The sequence below is a fragment of the Centropristis striata genome, chromosome 5, assembly GCF_030273125.1.
Source record: "Centropristis striata isolate RG_2023a ecotype Rhode Island chromosome 5, C.striata_1.0, whole genome shotgun sequence".
Lineage (NCBI taxonomy): Eukaryota > Metazoa > Chordata > Actinopteri > Perciformes > Serranidae > Centropristis > Centropristis striata.
The window spans coordinates 11,057,228-11,073,102 of NC_081521.1; the positions used below are offsets into that span (position 1 = coordinate 11,057,228).

General features: G+C 38.3%; 1 protein-coding gene across 2 annotated transcripts in view; it reads left to right on the forward strand.

The window, feature by feature from the left end:
• Window positions 1-985: 985 nt before the first annotated feature.
• Window positions 986-15,875, forward strand: part of wu:fa11c10 (protein FAM110A) — a 33,920-nt gene continuing 19,030 nt past the window's right edge. For both annotated transcript variants that reach the window (XM_059332684.1, XM_059332682.1), the window contains exons 1-2: window positions 986-1,250; window positions 5,368-5,404. The gene's annotated coding sequence lies outside the window, so the exon portion shown is untranslated. The remainder of the gene's footprint in view (window positions 1,251-5,367; window positions 5,405-15,875) is intronic.

The window sequence follows — 15,875 nt, forward strand, 5'->3', positions numbered from 1 at the left end:
AAAACATATTTGTATTTTTGTTTTTGATAAATATATAACTGTAAAAATATGTGTTCTCTGTAATGACAGAGTATTACTATACCAGTTAGGCTTAGAGGACAATGTAAACAAAACAAACCAATTCTGCTATGTGTATGGATTTTTTTATTTTTGTCTAGATGATTGTATTGTTCCATTAAGGATCTTCAGGGGGACTGGCTTGTGTTGGTAAAGCTATTAGAACTTACTACTACGTCAGTGACAATTTTATACAGTCTATGGCAGGGATGGGTAACTTAAATGATGGAGGGGGCCACAATTTTTCATGGACACTACCACAGGGCCACATATACGACTAAACTAAACCAGATATGATGAAACTGCAATTTTAAATATGTTAACAGTGCAGTAACTTAACATATTTCATGCTCAAATGCATATTTAACAGTATAAATAGGAATACAAAAGGTTTGAAGCAAATAAAAAAATAACCACTTACTGTGATTTATTTTTTTTCAGTGCAAGAACAGCAGACCAACATTAATTGCAAGAAGTCATTTTGTGCTTTTTCACACAGCACTTTTAAGATTTCATGCCCAAATGCTTGTAGTTGTACTGAGGGCCACTTCAAGTGAGGGTGCGGGCCGTATGCGGCCCCCGGGCCTCCAGTTGCCCATCCCTGCTCTATGGTGACAACGCTGCGGGCTGCACCTCTGGAGCATATGGAGAGCGTCTGACAAAAGAAAAAGCCAGTTTAACGTTCAAGCCTTTGTCATTATGTAATTTTGTATTATGTTTCATTCTCTTACTCTCGCGAGAAGAGCTGGTTGCCATGGTACCGGGCACGCAGCGTCCTCCAAAACGGTAAATGTCCCAGACTGACCAATGAGGGTGAACCCGACCGTACCAATGTGAGGATCATTTTAGGGGTGCGCCAAATGTGTCTTTTAAAATAATCGACAATTAAAAAAGAAAATTTGTATTTTACCATGACCAAATCCACTGTAACTTTGAATTGAAAATCTATTAATTATTTCTAAGCTTTTACTCTTCCATAAACGTACCTACACTGCCAGCTATTTGTTACAGTGTGGTTGGAGTTCTTCATGGTATCTGCCGCGCGAACATTGAAAGTTTCTGTGAAAGTGGACAGTCATTCTACCGTTGATAAAACATATTTAAACTTTTACTTGTATCCACAAATACCTTGTATCCACAAACGTAAATAAATACAACGTCTTCCAAAAAGAGCTGAAGGTACAAGTCCACAGGTGAGTAAACTTTGTTGTTTTTCGTAGTCAAAGTCGTCATGTGGCACAATAAATGTAACTTCTGTTGTTAAAGTAGCACAATGAACGCTTGTTAATCTAAAGAAAAACATTAAAGTTCCTTTGCAGCTCCTTACATTAGGCTTTATTTCTTTGTAATACAGTCGAGGGAGCCAACATAGTCCAGTTTCTTTTGACACGAGGCATTCAAGGAAATATTCCCTTCCTTCAGTAGCAGAATATACTAACGTTAGCTTGCTTCATTATTCAAAGATTTACAACATACATTTCAACTCAACTTTATTTGTAAAGCACTTTAAAAACAACCACAGCCGCAACGAAGTGCTGTACATAAACAAACAAAACAGGAACAATAAAATAAATAGTTTCATTGCTTTTTAAAAACAATTTGAAAAACAATAAGTAAAAGAAAACCATAAAACACTAGAACAAGAGCAGAGTCTCATGCATGGTTGAAAGCCAAGGAATAAAAAAAAGGTTTTAAGATGAGTTTTAAAAATGGACAGTAAGGAAGCTTGTCTGATGTGCAATGCCCATTTACATGGCTGCTGTTTTTATAATGGTATGTTAGTGACTCGAATACTTTTGTAATTTTAATTTAGCCTGTAGTTGCTCTGTAATCTATCTGAGCCCACCTCAATCCCTCTGAGATGATTTTACTGGGCAGGTGAGGTTGAGAAACAGGCCTGCTAGCTACGATTCCCAGAGGAATGCCTAAACATGATCCCTCCCATAGGAAATATGAGTTGCTCAATTTGTCTCTTGAGATCAGTTTGCGGTTCTCATATTCGTATCATTCTGTGATCATTTGTTTCTGAATTACTTCTTCTAAGGGACCCCTAGGAGCAACAGATAAGCTAAAAAGAGGCAAGACATTAGGAGGTTGAGTTGAGAAAACCATTCGAACAACACTTAAACTGAAGAGATCTCATAGTTGTATATGCCCCTGATCTCTATTGTGTCTCGATTCATTCTCCTTCAAAATAACCAAGACATAATTGAGATCTCCTCAGTTTATCCTCTTCTCAAGTATTGCTCAAATGGTTTTCTCAACTCAACCTCCTTTGTCTTAGTAATGTCTTGTCTCTTTTTAGCTGATCTCTTGCTCCTAAGGGCCCCTCAGGAGAAGTAATTCAGAAACAAATGATCACAGAATTATACAATTATGAGAAGCTCAAACTGATCTAAGAGACGAGCTTGAGCAACACATGAGCAACTCATCTTTTCTATGCGCTGTTGCATAAAATGAGGAAGTCCACATGAGGTCGAGAGGATATGAGTCTAGTCTGGTTTAAAGGTCATACAAGGCCCCACACTGTTTGGCTGATAATGTATGTGCAGCCAAGTTCTTCAGAAGGTTAGGAGAGGAAGTTGAGGCCTGACCAGACGTCTCTTCCTGTGTTTCGTGGTCCTCTATGAGTCAGCAGGTTGAGTCCAGAGTCACTTTACAAATTATTATTTCGAAGCAGATGACTACACAGGCTCAGGGGGAAGTTCTATTTTCACTTCTCCTTTTTGCTGGGAGGTCAAAGATCAGCTCCAGCTGCAGAAACCTAACCTACAGGGTTTCTAGAGGGGCTGGAAATCCTTGAAAACATTTGAAGTTTAATGTGGTGTTTTCAAGGATTGAAAAGTGCTTTGATGTTGAACGTTAAGTGCTTAAAACTGCTTGAAATTTATGTTTTGTAGGGTGCCAAATTGACTTACAAATAGGGTACGCACTTTGAAACATGAAGAGTTTCAAATTATTTTTAAGTTGTTTTTTGTGAGTTGATCTAAATGTAACTGATTGTGTTAAACGGGTACATGATTTTGTCTCATATTGACTGCAGGCCTCTGAATGGAATTGAAATTGTATTGTGTCAGACTTCGTTATATCAGCAAATATCATATAATTGTCCAAAGAATTGATATCATATATAAGCTAATAGTTATCTGTTAATGTGACCACCATCCCTGGTATTCAAATTACTAGTAGTGCAGCTTATTCACAGATCCCTCTGCAATATTTAAATATCACTAATGCAACGAATATTGAAAATGTTTTTATTTTTGGTGTGCATGTTTTGCAGTTTGCTGTCCCTGTTTTTGCATGTTAAATAGTGGCCTCACCTAATGGAAGCACCTAATGGAAGTTTTCCGCTTGACAGTATCTCCTTTGACTTAATGAAATTCTGCTGCATAAATATAACTATACCATGAGAGGAGTAGGCTAGTCCTGTCACCATAACAAATTTTTTAGGAGGTTATATTTTCCCAGAAACTATCACGATAAACGATAGTATCGTTGTATCAATGTTGTTTTAGTTTTATAAGAATATTAGAGCATAATAAGTACATCCTTTTCCACAACAATTATTTTTTTAATCTCGAGAATATTAAACATATTAAAATATCCTAGATAAATAAAACTAATAAATAAACTACAACCAACGCAAATAAAATGGACTCCAGGCTCTGTTGACAAAACATTGCAATGAGATAATCATTATGTATTATATTATTTCATTATTAAAATAACATAAACAGCTGGAATGGCTGCTTTTTCTTCAGCAATTCATACTGCCTGTCAGACATTTGCAGCTTCACTTTAACCCTTTATCGGGTGAAGAACTATATTTGGTAACTTCATTGGATATCTAAATGGGGTCCCCATGTCTCTCTGTGAGGTCGTAGAACCACATGGATTTGTAATATTAAGAGAAAAAAATTGCAAATATACTAGATTAAAGTGGCAAATCTACAAGAAAAAAAGTTACAGATTTAAGAGTTTTAAAGTGGCAAATCTGTGCGAAAAAAGTCGCAGATTTACGAGAAAAAAGTGAAAAAAACAACTTTTTTTCTCGCAGATTCGCCACTTTAAATCTCATAAATCTGCAAAACATGTTCTCGTAGATTTTCCACTTTAATCTCGTGAACTTTTTTCTCAAAATATTACCCCCCTCCCCCGGGTCAGTATGTTTTTTTTTACACATTCTGACTGTATGTAATATCCTCCAATATTCTCTAGGGTTGAAATTTGGAATTTGCAAGTATTTCAATGAGTGCCCTATTAAGGGTTAAACACGACACAAAAAAGTACAAAAAGTCACACATGTAAACGACAATATATTGAGTCCAGAAAAAAACTATTGTGTCCATTTTTATATATATTGAACGATAAGTCGATATAGTAATTAACGTGACAGGCCTAGAGTAGACTATGTATGTTGCCTTGTAACTGGCTTGTTCCCACAATAGACTTGCTAAAGCTCTTCACCTTGGGCAATGGTAACAAACACACCACCTTGTAATTTCCATTCATAATCATTCCCAGGCCAGGAATGTGCATCCTGCAGTCAAAAAAGTCATGTATTCTGGCCAGCGTGGAGTCTTCTTTATGGGCCCCTCTGTGAGCGAGTGTTCATCTTGGGAAAAACAAGAAAAACAGTCGGCTGACTCCATTTCTTATATCTGAATGGAAAAAGCATACCACTTTTCATACGTTAATAGCAGTGCGTGACAGAGTGCATATAGCAGTGGTGCAGAACTTCTGCCTACTGGTATTCACATTTGTCTTTTGAAGAATCCACAGAGACTTTGTTTCCTTCATTTAGCAGGGAAACATCAATAGATGAAGAGTAGGGGTTGGTGATGTCTGGAAAGAAGCTTATGGGGGTTTAAACTGAAGACAGAGGCCCACCACAACCCACTAGTGTCCTGTCCAGGGGATGTTCTTTTACATTAGTAGTATCGAAACAGGAGATGGGCTTCTGCTTATGTAATGCACTTGGAAGATGTTGGCTGATTGTGCTCCGCTGGTAACAGAGCCTTTTGTCTAATTCAGGAGCTTAGATTAGCTTGATCAGCAGCTTTTGCAGTGCCGGTGGGCAGAATAATTTGAAACTCATGATTCAGGACTTCTTTTTAATTTAACAGTGAAACAGGAAATTGAAGTGGAATGGACAGAAAAATGTAGTCTTTTCATCTTGAATTATTTGAAAATGATTGAGTAGTGATCAAAAAAAAAAAGGTGCTGCTTTCTTAGAAAGGGTTAATGCTATTTTTCCTGTTTGCAACCGATTTGTCAATCTTGAGACATGTTGACTCTGTCTTTCAGGTCTTTTGCTGCGCACAGAAGAAGTAAAGCTGAAACAGTAAGTTGATTATCTATCAACAACCTTTTTGATAATCAAGGTTCTTACTGAGTCTGAAAAATGCTTAATTTAGAAGGGGACATTACTCAGTCCATTGCTGATTATTTAGATAAAGAATGAACAAAAAAAGAACGACCATCATTTCCAAATCACCCCCTCATCGTGCTGTTTCATGCCGGGACATTTACGGCTCTGCAACGTCTCTCCTGCACTATGAACGCACCAGAAGCGGGATGCTGGGATCAAATGATCCCACCAATCCGCCTCCAGAGGTAGTCACAGAGGCAGAAAATTGGTGGGACTGTTGGAAGCAGGACCACTATGAACGGGACATCCTGGCAAGGCGGAATATTTAACATCGCGCTTGATGTTTAACACACACCTCCCACTTGGTTCAACAGCCATCGAATCACTGTTCACTGCAGTAGCCGTCACAAACTGCACAACTTGCCGCTTATTGTAAACAAACCGGTATGCTAACTGTACATGTGGTATGTACATGTGCTAACTGTACACAGAGTGTCTGGTGCTTGTTGTAAATAAACAGTGGTCGCTAAGACACAGAAGAACACATCCTTCTGCAGCACATACACACTCTACTGCTAACAATTTTTATATTGGGACATATTGGACAACATATACACTTATACCGATAGATACAATACGTCTGTGATAGGCCAATATCAGCAGATAATGACGCTGTCCGACATATCGTTTGGGCTCTAATGATATAGACATAACCGCTAATTGATTAAGAATATAACTAGATTAATTTATTATTGTTACTGCAGGCCTACACTGAAAAGTGTTGTTCACATGTTAAATTCTGAGGCTCCAATGAGGATTAAATGTTTGGGTTAAAAAATATAAATCAAGAGATTATTCTTTTTCTTGGCAAACATAAACCCATTATAGGATGTGTGCTTATAGATATTCAACTCATTCTCCAGTAAGTCACCAAGTTTGCGGTTTGGTTTATGAGGTTTTCTGTCTCTTTTTTTTCCCTGTCTGCCCATCCTGTTGTTAACTTTTCAGTATTTTGGTCCTAGCGGTGTGAATTTAGCCAGCCAGGGAGGAAAAAAAGAGGGAATCCTTTCTAATTAAGGACTATGGTAGATGTCAGTGGCTGTAATATTACAGTTTGTGCTTAACATAGCTGCCACACAGACCGACACGCTGGAACATTTAATTTTGACTGTTACATCAGCCTGCTAAGATGGCATGCATAATAGAGAAACTAACCACCGTTGCTAATGCTGGTGATGTTCTCTGTTTTCTCTCAGCTCATCCAGTCTATATGACACCAAGCCTGTGATTAGCTGGAGAAAAATCATATTTTTCCTACCAAACCTACATACCATCCATCACAATGAATAGGCAGCAAATAATAGTGTGGCTGAGGCTAGATTATGCTCCACTAGTTGTGGCCTATAATATTCTAGCCAACATCATTGTTGCACAACAACATAGGAAAATGGGTTTTGTTGTTTCTTTGCAAACTGGTCATTCTTAGATTTTATACAAATCCACGAAGGGACTACAATAAGTGCTATTTTGGTAGCTTTCCCAGGACGACTTTGTTTGGATTTTGGTTAGTAGGTGCCACAGTCCGATCCCACACTGCCCTTGTTTCAGAAATAAGTGTTTTGGTGACTCAGAAGCTGCATGCCTTCAGTTCTCACACTCGCTGTCTGGCTGCTGTCAAAGCGTTGTTTTGCTGACTGTGCCAAGTCCTGCTTCTCTGTCGCTGTGTTTTCTCTCTTTCTCTACTGTCCCGTCTGTCTCTGTCTCTGTCTGGCTGCTGTCCATCCTGTGGTGCTACCTGTATTTGGCCATTCTTGCTGCACTGACGTAGCTTTGTGTGCGGATTATGTACACTGCCATGAGATGATGAGGTCATCTTATGTTGCCATCACCTTTCTCACCAGGCCAAGTAATCTGTTCCAGTTGGCCACAGTATACACACACACATACACACAGGCACACCTAGCTACAATCATTAGTGCTGTTCAAAGCACACATTTAATGTTGATGAAACAGATTCTTTATAAATACTTGATGTATTGATTCATATATCAGATGCACAATTGAATGCATGTACACTACTGGTCAAAAGTTTTAGAACACACCAACTTTTCCAGAATTTAATTGAAAATTATGCAATTTATTGTCTCAGTGTACTCTGAAATTAATGCACATTTGCAACATTTAAAATTCTTGATTGAGCATGATAGTGTTTTGAAAGTAAAAAAAAGATTCAAAATCACATTTTATGTTGGACTAAAGGACTAAAAAAAGACACAAAATGACCAAAAAAAGACACAAAATGACCAAAAAGACACCAAAAGACACAAAATGACTAAAAAAAGACACAAAATTACCAAAAAAAGACACAAAATGACTTACAAAGACATGAAAAGAATTCAAAAATGGACAAAATAGCCCAAGACTCCATAGAGTTAAGTTATTAACCCATTTCTTGTTCCCTGAAAAAGGCCTACTTGTATAATTCTGAAATGTACATTATTTTTCAGTTTTGGTTAAGCTTACCTTTTTTTATTTACCTCTGGCAGTTCACCACTTACCTTTGTACCCTTTCAAGCTGTTCATTTGACTTGAACTGCTTGAATTTCAATAAAAAACTGGAAAAATTGAGGTGTTCTAAAACTTTTGACCGGTAATGTATATGCTCATTAATGTTGGTAAAAGATGTAGATATTTATAGTAAAGTAAAAGTAACCCTACCATACTATAAAGATAATAAATTACAGGTAAAAGTCCTACATTCACAATTTTTTTTTTTTAGCAGAAGTACACAAGTATTGGCAGCAAAATGTAGCAAAATTAAACCCAAATTTTTGATAGCATTAATAACTAGCATATATTCTGCTATATCCAATACTCATTAGTTACCTCTGTAGGGGTTTTCACACTGCATGTTCCTTAGCATTATTATACATTATACAATATTATACTCTATGTATACAATGTATTACATTGTCAAATCTAAATGAAAATAATATAAATAAAATAAATAGAAACTTTCGTACTGTATGTTCAGTATCAGTCAATTGCTAATGATTTAAAAAATAAATAAAAATAAAATGAATTACTAACATTATTTCCAAATTTCTCCCAGCATTGTTTTCTGCATTATATATTGTTTTAATATATCGCTAATAAAAGTTATCATCAGGCAGTCAGTGTGTTAGGCCTATATCTTATTATTGGATAATTATTACAGATGCATTAGTTATTATTTCACTATTGTAGCTGGTTGAGTTGGAACTAATTGGTTTGTTTGTCAGAAGGGCTATAGAAAAACTTTTAAGGAAACTTGGTGGAGGGGTACAGCATGGGCCAAGGAAGATGCATACAATTTTGGAGTGGATCCAAATGATTGGGAGGCTATGCAAATAACTTTTTTTTATTTTTACATTAATTATCATGGCTAGATAAGACATGCCCTTAGTGGAGATCTGTGCTCTCTGAATTCCCGTCTAGTTTTTACTATTTTATACCATTTAATCTGTAATAATGGATCTATATAATAATAATTAAAAACTGGTATTATATCTATAATGATCGTTTGACTTTCCCACTTGATGTCATCAAGATGTGACGCTCCAGAGTGCAGTTTGCATTCTTGCTAGCTTCACAGTCAGGTTAAGCCCTCTCTGGCCTAAATATCCTAGACAGTAGCAGTCATGTGGCTGGAGTTCCCTTCAGTCATTGGCCCTTGGGTGCTCCCGGTTTGGGCGAGTCTCCCCCCTGAGGAATGAGGTCAGCGTGACTCCTTGTTCTGGTGAGCTGTGTCTCTGTTTATACTGGACTCTGGAGGTCAGCAGCTCAGGACTCACATGCAGATCCCTCACATGCAAACAGCTCGTCTTGTGTGACTGAGTGAAGTTGTGACCGGGGGACAAACTGTCAGCTGATGAGAGGTAACATAGAGAGGAAGAGCATGCATGATGTTGGTGTCCTGCAAAAACCCTTCATTCATCATTATGTTTACATTGTATGTGACAGCTAAACTGGCCTTCACGTGAAGAAAACATTTTTTTAAAGGCTGACTGAAGAATCAGCTGATCTACTCCAATTGTTCTACTTTGTCGTCAGTGTTTGTCAGGTAAAGCAGCATGAGTGGTGTTTGTCTTACTGTTACTATTTATATGCCAACAGCCCACACACAGATTGAGTGATTAATCATAATTGGGTCTGAGGCTGGGAACCAGACAGTTAGGACTGAATCAACCATGACTGCACATTCAATATCTGGTTTGATGGGTTTGTGTGTGTCTTTGACATGTCACAAAGTGTATGCTCATCAGTTTGTCTTCACCAATCCCTACACACCCAGAATGTGTGAGTTGGAAAGAGCATTAGCACCTGTGTGTGAATGCGCGCGGGTGTGTTTGCTAGTTTATTTTTGGAGGATCTCCCATGTCCAACATCTGCCACACCCTTCCAAGACAAACGACAGTGGTCTGGATGCCAGCCTTTCTTTCATCAAGCCCTTCTTTCTTTTTTTAATCTATCCCCAGAAGGCCATGTTTCTTCACTGCACGTGACAGAGACTCTGCCCTTTGCCTGTTGTCAGCGCCTCTGGCTGTTTTCAGCCTGCTATTTAGCAACATGCTTCCTGTTAACCATTATTTACCCCGCCCCCCCCTCCATACAAGGCCCACTGACCTACTAACCACAGAGCTCAAACAAACAGCTTTAAACGTGTTTGTGTGTTAGAGATCCCTGCTGTTGTGTCACGTTGGGATCACTTTTACAATGCTGTATTTATGGAGCTGCATCTGGCTGCAGAGTTGCACGTGAGGGTTTTGCACTCCAAATGTACTGAGAGGAAATGCTTAAGATGTGGTTATACTGTTAACTGTTGTGTTACATTATTTTCTTTTTGCTGATTTAACTGATTGATGCTTTCTTCAACTGAAACTTTACAGAGTGAACATCCACAAACAAAAGAAACCTGCTTTAGTTACTACATTAAAAACATCATGTAGCTTCAACTAGGGCTGGGCGATATGGACCAAAAGTCATATCCCGATATATTTAGGCAGAATATCGATATATGCAATGTATTCTGATATTTTTTAACCCAAAGTGAGAGCAAATGTTCAGTCAAAGTCAAAGCCAAATAAGACATGTCACAAGTAGTTTTACTGAAACAGTTTATTTAAGTGAACATAAATTCTGTTTAACAACAGGAGTACTTTAAAAAAAAAAAAAAAAAAAAAAAATCAAAGCTCTATAAAGTGCACATTTGAATTAAAAATATCATAAATAAGAGCCTCAGCTTGCCTGGAACAAGGATCACAGTGCAAATTTGAACTTTATCGATAGATGCGATATGGTCTAATTCCATATCACATTTGAAAATATATCGATATATCTTTTATATCAATATATCGCCCAGTCCTCCCTAAGTCCGCCATTGTTGTAATAATACTTGCTGAGAGCGGAGACGTATACAGACTTATAAAGTGATGTAATGACGTGGCTCGAGTCTGTGGAAAAACAAACCAGTTCTGATATGGTTTGCAAGTTGAACCAACTGTAGGTTCACATTGGTTGAAAAGGAGTGAAAGTAAACAACTTGTAAATGTCTTCTTGGGCTTTAGGAAATGGTGACAGACATGTTCCATCATTTTTAGACATTATGTAGTCGCCAGTGTTTCCCTGCCCCGCCCCCCTTGAAGATCAAGTTCATTTTATTTTCTATACATAGCGCCAGATCATAACCGAAGTCATTCAAGGTTACCTTTCCTGTAGAACAGGTCTTTAGCATGTCCTTTAATTTAACTAAATAAATAACCTTATGTTATTTATCTTATTTACACAACGGCATGTCATGTCTGTCTCTACATGGTTTCGTCTGCTCTCTGTATTTCGCGCGGCGGAGTTCCGCACGCACACACACACACACACACACACACACACACACACACACATGCACGCACGCACGCCAGGGTTTCCCATTTATTAACCTAGACCAGGGATTCCCAAAGTGTGGTGCGTGGACCCCCAGGGGTGCACGGGCTACCACTAGGGGGTGCGCGAGATGAAAAATGTAATGGCGGTCTAATAATTACACAATTACATTCCCCCCCCACACACACACACACAATAAATACGTGTAAATAAACATTTCCTTTTTAAAATGTAAAGTCAAAAACTGTAATGTTGATTAATTATTAAATGCAGGCTATTCAAAATGCACTTCATCTTAAAATGAAGCGTAGAAGAAGTTATCTTCTTCCATTTTTCCAGCCTGCGTTATGATGACGGGTTATTTAGCTCCACGCTCATTTAAACTTGCTGCAATATTTGTTCAATGCAGCTCAAAATATTATAACATTTCCCAACTTATGTGCTTTCTGCCTCTGATCCTGAGCCTGTCATCATCCTCTTTGCTCTTAAAAGTGGAAGCTTGCGCATAACTTTGTTGCATTATATTGAAACTGTGTTTCAGATTAATTCAAATGTGAGAGCTCATTGTTGTGATCGTGATTATTTTATTATATGTGTGTTCTAGTCATTTGAGCATGATCAAACATGCCGCCTTTAATATGGCTATAAAACAGCTTATAGTATTTTGTTTTTTTGAAGGTGTGGGGGATTGGGGGTGCGTCAACCCGGTTGGGACATAGAAGGGGGTGCGCGGCTAAAAAAAGTTTGGGAACCGCTGACCTAGACTGTGTCGGCCCAATTTAGTCTAATTTGCCGCGCTAACGTCACATTTCAGGCTACTGAAAGTATATTTGCACTTCTCATGATATAAAGTTATTTTGCGGACAGCAAGAGTGTCACCCGTCAGTCAGTCTAAACCCAACCCCCATCTCTCCATCCTCCAAGCTGCCTACCCCACTTCTCTGCTTCAAAACAATGATTATGAGAATTGTTGATTTTAGTTTAGTTTTTTGGGAAATGACTCATACGGAAGATTAAAACTCACGATTGGGCCTCTGTTGCTTCAATGTATAGACCATTAAAAATAACTGTCTCTAGTGAGTCCCAAGACTTTATGGTAGTGCATTACTAAATCACTGTGGGAAACTTTATGGCAGCATAGAAGTGGCTGCTATGAATGAAATCTTTTTTCAGTGCTAATGTGCTTTTTACAGCATTCCCTGCAGCTGACTAGTACAAGCAGAGACATTAAAGAAATAGTTGCATCCGTTTGAAATGTATAGTGACGGTTGACACATTTTAGTTGTCTCATTATAATCATATCACTTCACCCTGATGCAGACTGAGATCTTATCTGTGTTTGTGTCCATCACTGCGCTAGGAGCATCTGTTGAGGCAGTTCAGGGTAAGATGTCCCTCTGAGGACTGAAGAGGGTATCCAGTTCATTTAGAGGGCATGGAGGGACACGTGTCATCGATCTCTTTGAAGCCTGTATAAACCTGGTTTACAATGAATAGAGTTTTCTCTGCTGCGGTGCATTATGGTTTGTTTGTCTGCTATAAGACGGGGTCAAGGGCTTTGGAACAAGTCACATGTTGCCCCGAAGAACTCTTAATGTTTAAACAAGCTCTAAATATTTGACTTGTCTGTTTGCAGCACGTTTGACTATGTGAAAGTCAACATAGGCCTGATAAGAAGTCCCTCTCAAAATTTGAATTTCAACTGCCATCTATTATCATTCATGAAGAAATCCCATTTGCATGGCCAACTGCACATTTGAACAAATAAGTGTTTGGACCACAGGCAAAAAAGTGATTCATCATCTGCCTTAAAAATACACTACTGGTCAAAAGTTTTAGAACACACCAACTTTTCCAGAATTTAATTGAAAATTATGCAGTTTAATGTCTCAGTGTACTCTGAAATGAATGCACATTTGCAACATTTAAAATTCTTGATTGAGCATGATAGTGTTTTGAAAGGAAAAAAAAGATTCAAAATCACATTTTATGTTGGACTAAAGGACTAAAAAAAGACACAAAATGACAAAGACACAATTACCAAAAAAAGACACAAAATGACTTACAAAGACATGAAAATAATTCAAAAATGGACAAAATAGCCCAAGACTCCATAGAGTTAAGTTGTTAACCCATTTCTTGTTCCCTGAAAAAGGCCTACTTGTATAATTCTGAAATGTACATTATTTTTCAGTTTTGGTTAAGCTTACCTTTTTTTATTTACCTCTGGCAGTTCACCACTAACCTTTGTACCCTTTCAAGCTGTTCATTTGACTTGAACTGCTTGAATTTCAATAAAAAAACTGGAAAAATTGGGGTGTTTTTTTGGGTCAAACTTTTGACCGGTAGTTTAAGTATTTTGTTCATTTTCCACACAGTCTCCAGACTGTTCTCACTCAGCTCAGTGTGATTTTCTCAGGAGTCTCATTCCAGTTTGATGCAGTTTGGTATCTTCACCCACTGAGGATGTAGGGCGACAGGGAGCGGGCCTGCTCGGGCATGCCACTGTGTAATGTGAGCAGTAATGTGAGATGTAAGCCTGGTGTGTCCCTGCATTCGTGGAATGTGTGTGTGTGTGTGTGTTCACCGAGTGACAGCTTTTGATTTTGGTATGAGAGAAAGGAGCTAGATCTGCAGTAACTTTACACCCCTCGTGGTCTCCAGTGGTCACTATAAAAAGACATTTCCAGCTGATGAATCCAAGAAGAGAATTGTGAGCAGATCTAATGTTGTGTGTTTAGTAAACATCCAGCAGGGGTGTCACTATAGACTCATCATTGTGTGGGTGTGTGCATCTGTGCATCATGGATCACAGAGTATTTGGCCAAATGAGAAGGCACCGCACACACACTAATACTCTTAATCCACCTGCCTCCTCTGTGTCTCAGAGCAGAGGTGTGTGTTCCCATGGAGGTGCTTTACTAGTGCCAGAGGGCCGCCCGGGATGCTCAGAGTATTATGTTGAATAGACCTCCCCCTGGCACAGAGATCATGTAGCTCTCTGCAGATGTGTGAAGGACTGACAGAAGAGCAGTAAGTCAACTGAAGAGAGTTTTCAGATGGTTGATGGGCTCTGTGTGTGTGGACAGTAGGGTTGTCACAATACTAAAATTTTCAACTCGATACCGATACTCAGGAAAATATTCGATACCATTTTCGATACCACCAGGATAAAAACAAAGACCCCAAAATGTAACAGAAATATATTTATTAACAAGAAAAATGCAACATGTAAAAATGAACAGAACCACAGGTTAAATATTTATAATAAAAAACAGTTGTGCAAAAAGAAACTGCAACTATGATAGCAAGCTTCAGATACTCGATACTTTTGAAAATGAGTCTTGTATCCGGATAAAACGTTTTAGTATCGATACCTTTTGAGTATTGATACTTTTGACAACCCTAGTGGACAGTATATACACCGATACTGATATGCCTTTGATCGGCTGATGATGTCAGTCAACGAATATATCTGTCAGGCTCTACTACTTAGTGAGCTAACCTATGTTAGCCTACTGCAGGTTCATATAAATGGTACAGATATTAGTGGTATCAATCTTCTTATATATAGCTCCCAGCAAGAATGCAAATAAGCATAAGGCTCTAGATTCCATCACTTTTTCAAGTCATAGGCCGAACTGTGTTACAATAATATGTATGTCATCGGGACATTGCATTACGTTCTGATCCTCGCATGTGGCAGTGAAGCTGGAGTGAACAGATATTTTACATTTTCAAATTGTAAGCGAGGCCCATATTTTTTTCTCTCTACAATTTCACTTTAAACTTTTCCCAAAATATTTTTTTTCACCAAAACATTAAATAAAATGACCAGAAATCTATCTATCTATCTAATTTATCTTATCTTATCTTATCTATCTCTTTTATTTATATATATATATATATATATATATATATATATATATATATATATATATAGTTGTACATTATCGAATCTCTGTGTAAAAGAGGCAAAAAGGTAGAAAAAGTAAATTTCAAAGACAGACCGGAGGCAAAGCAGAAAAGTCAAGATAAAATGGATCAATCTAGGAGGACACAAGTAGATGTTTTGAGATGATAAATAGGTGATTATCAGCCAGGCCCGGTCTTGTGAAGCAGGGATGGTAGGGACGGTAGGAAGGACGGGAAAAGAGTGATTGATGGTGTTAACAGAGGTAGAGAATGTGTCGAAATGTGTGTGCAGCTGAAATGTTTATTGTCCTTTCCCTGCGACTCCCACTGTGTGTTTTTGACTTCAGAGCTGCCGATTGCTTTTCCTCTACAGCGAGGAGTCTGAGTGGAAGTCCGCTCCCTGCTGCTGCTGCCTCCGGAGAACTACTGACCACTGCATGTGTGTGTTTGACTTAAGACTGTGGGTGTGAGTGCCTGAATGTGTGTGTCAGTTTGTATACATGTATTTTAGTGTGTGTGTGTGTGTGTACCACAGAGAGGTTGGTCTGGTGCACCCCGCCCTGCTGACTCCTTTAAATAAGCACGGCTGTGTGTGTTTGGACTATAAGGGGCA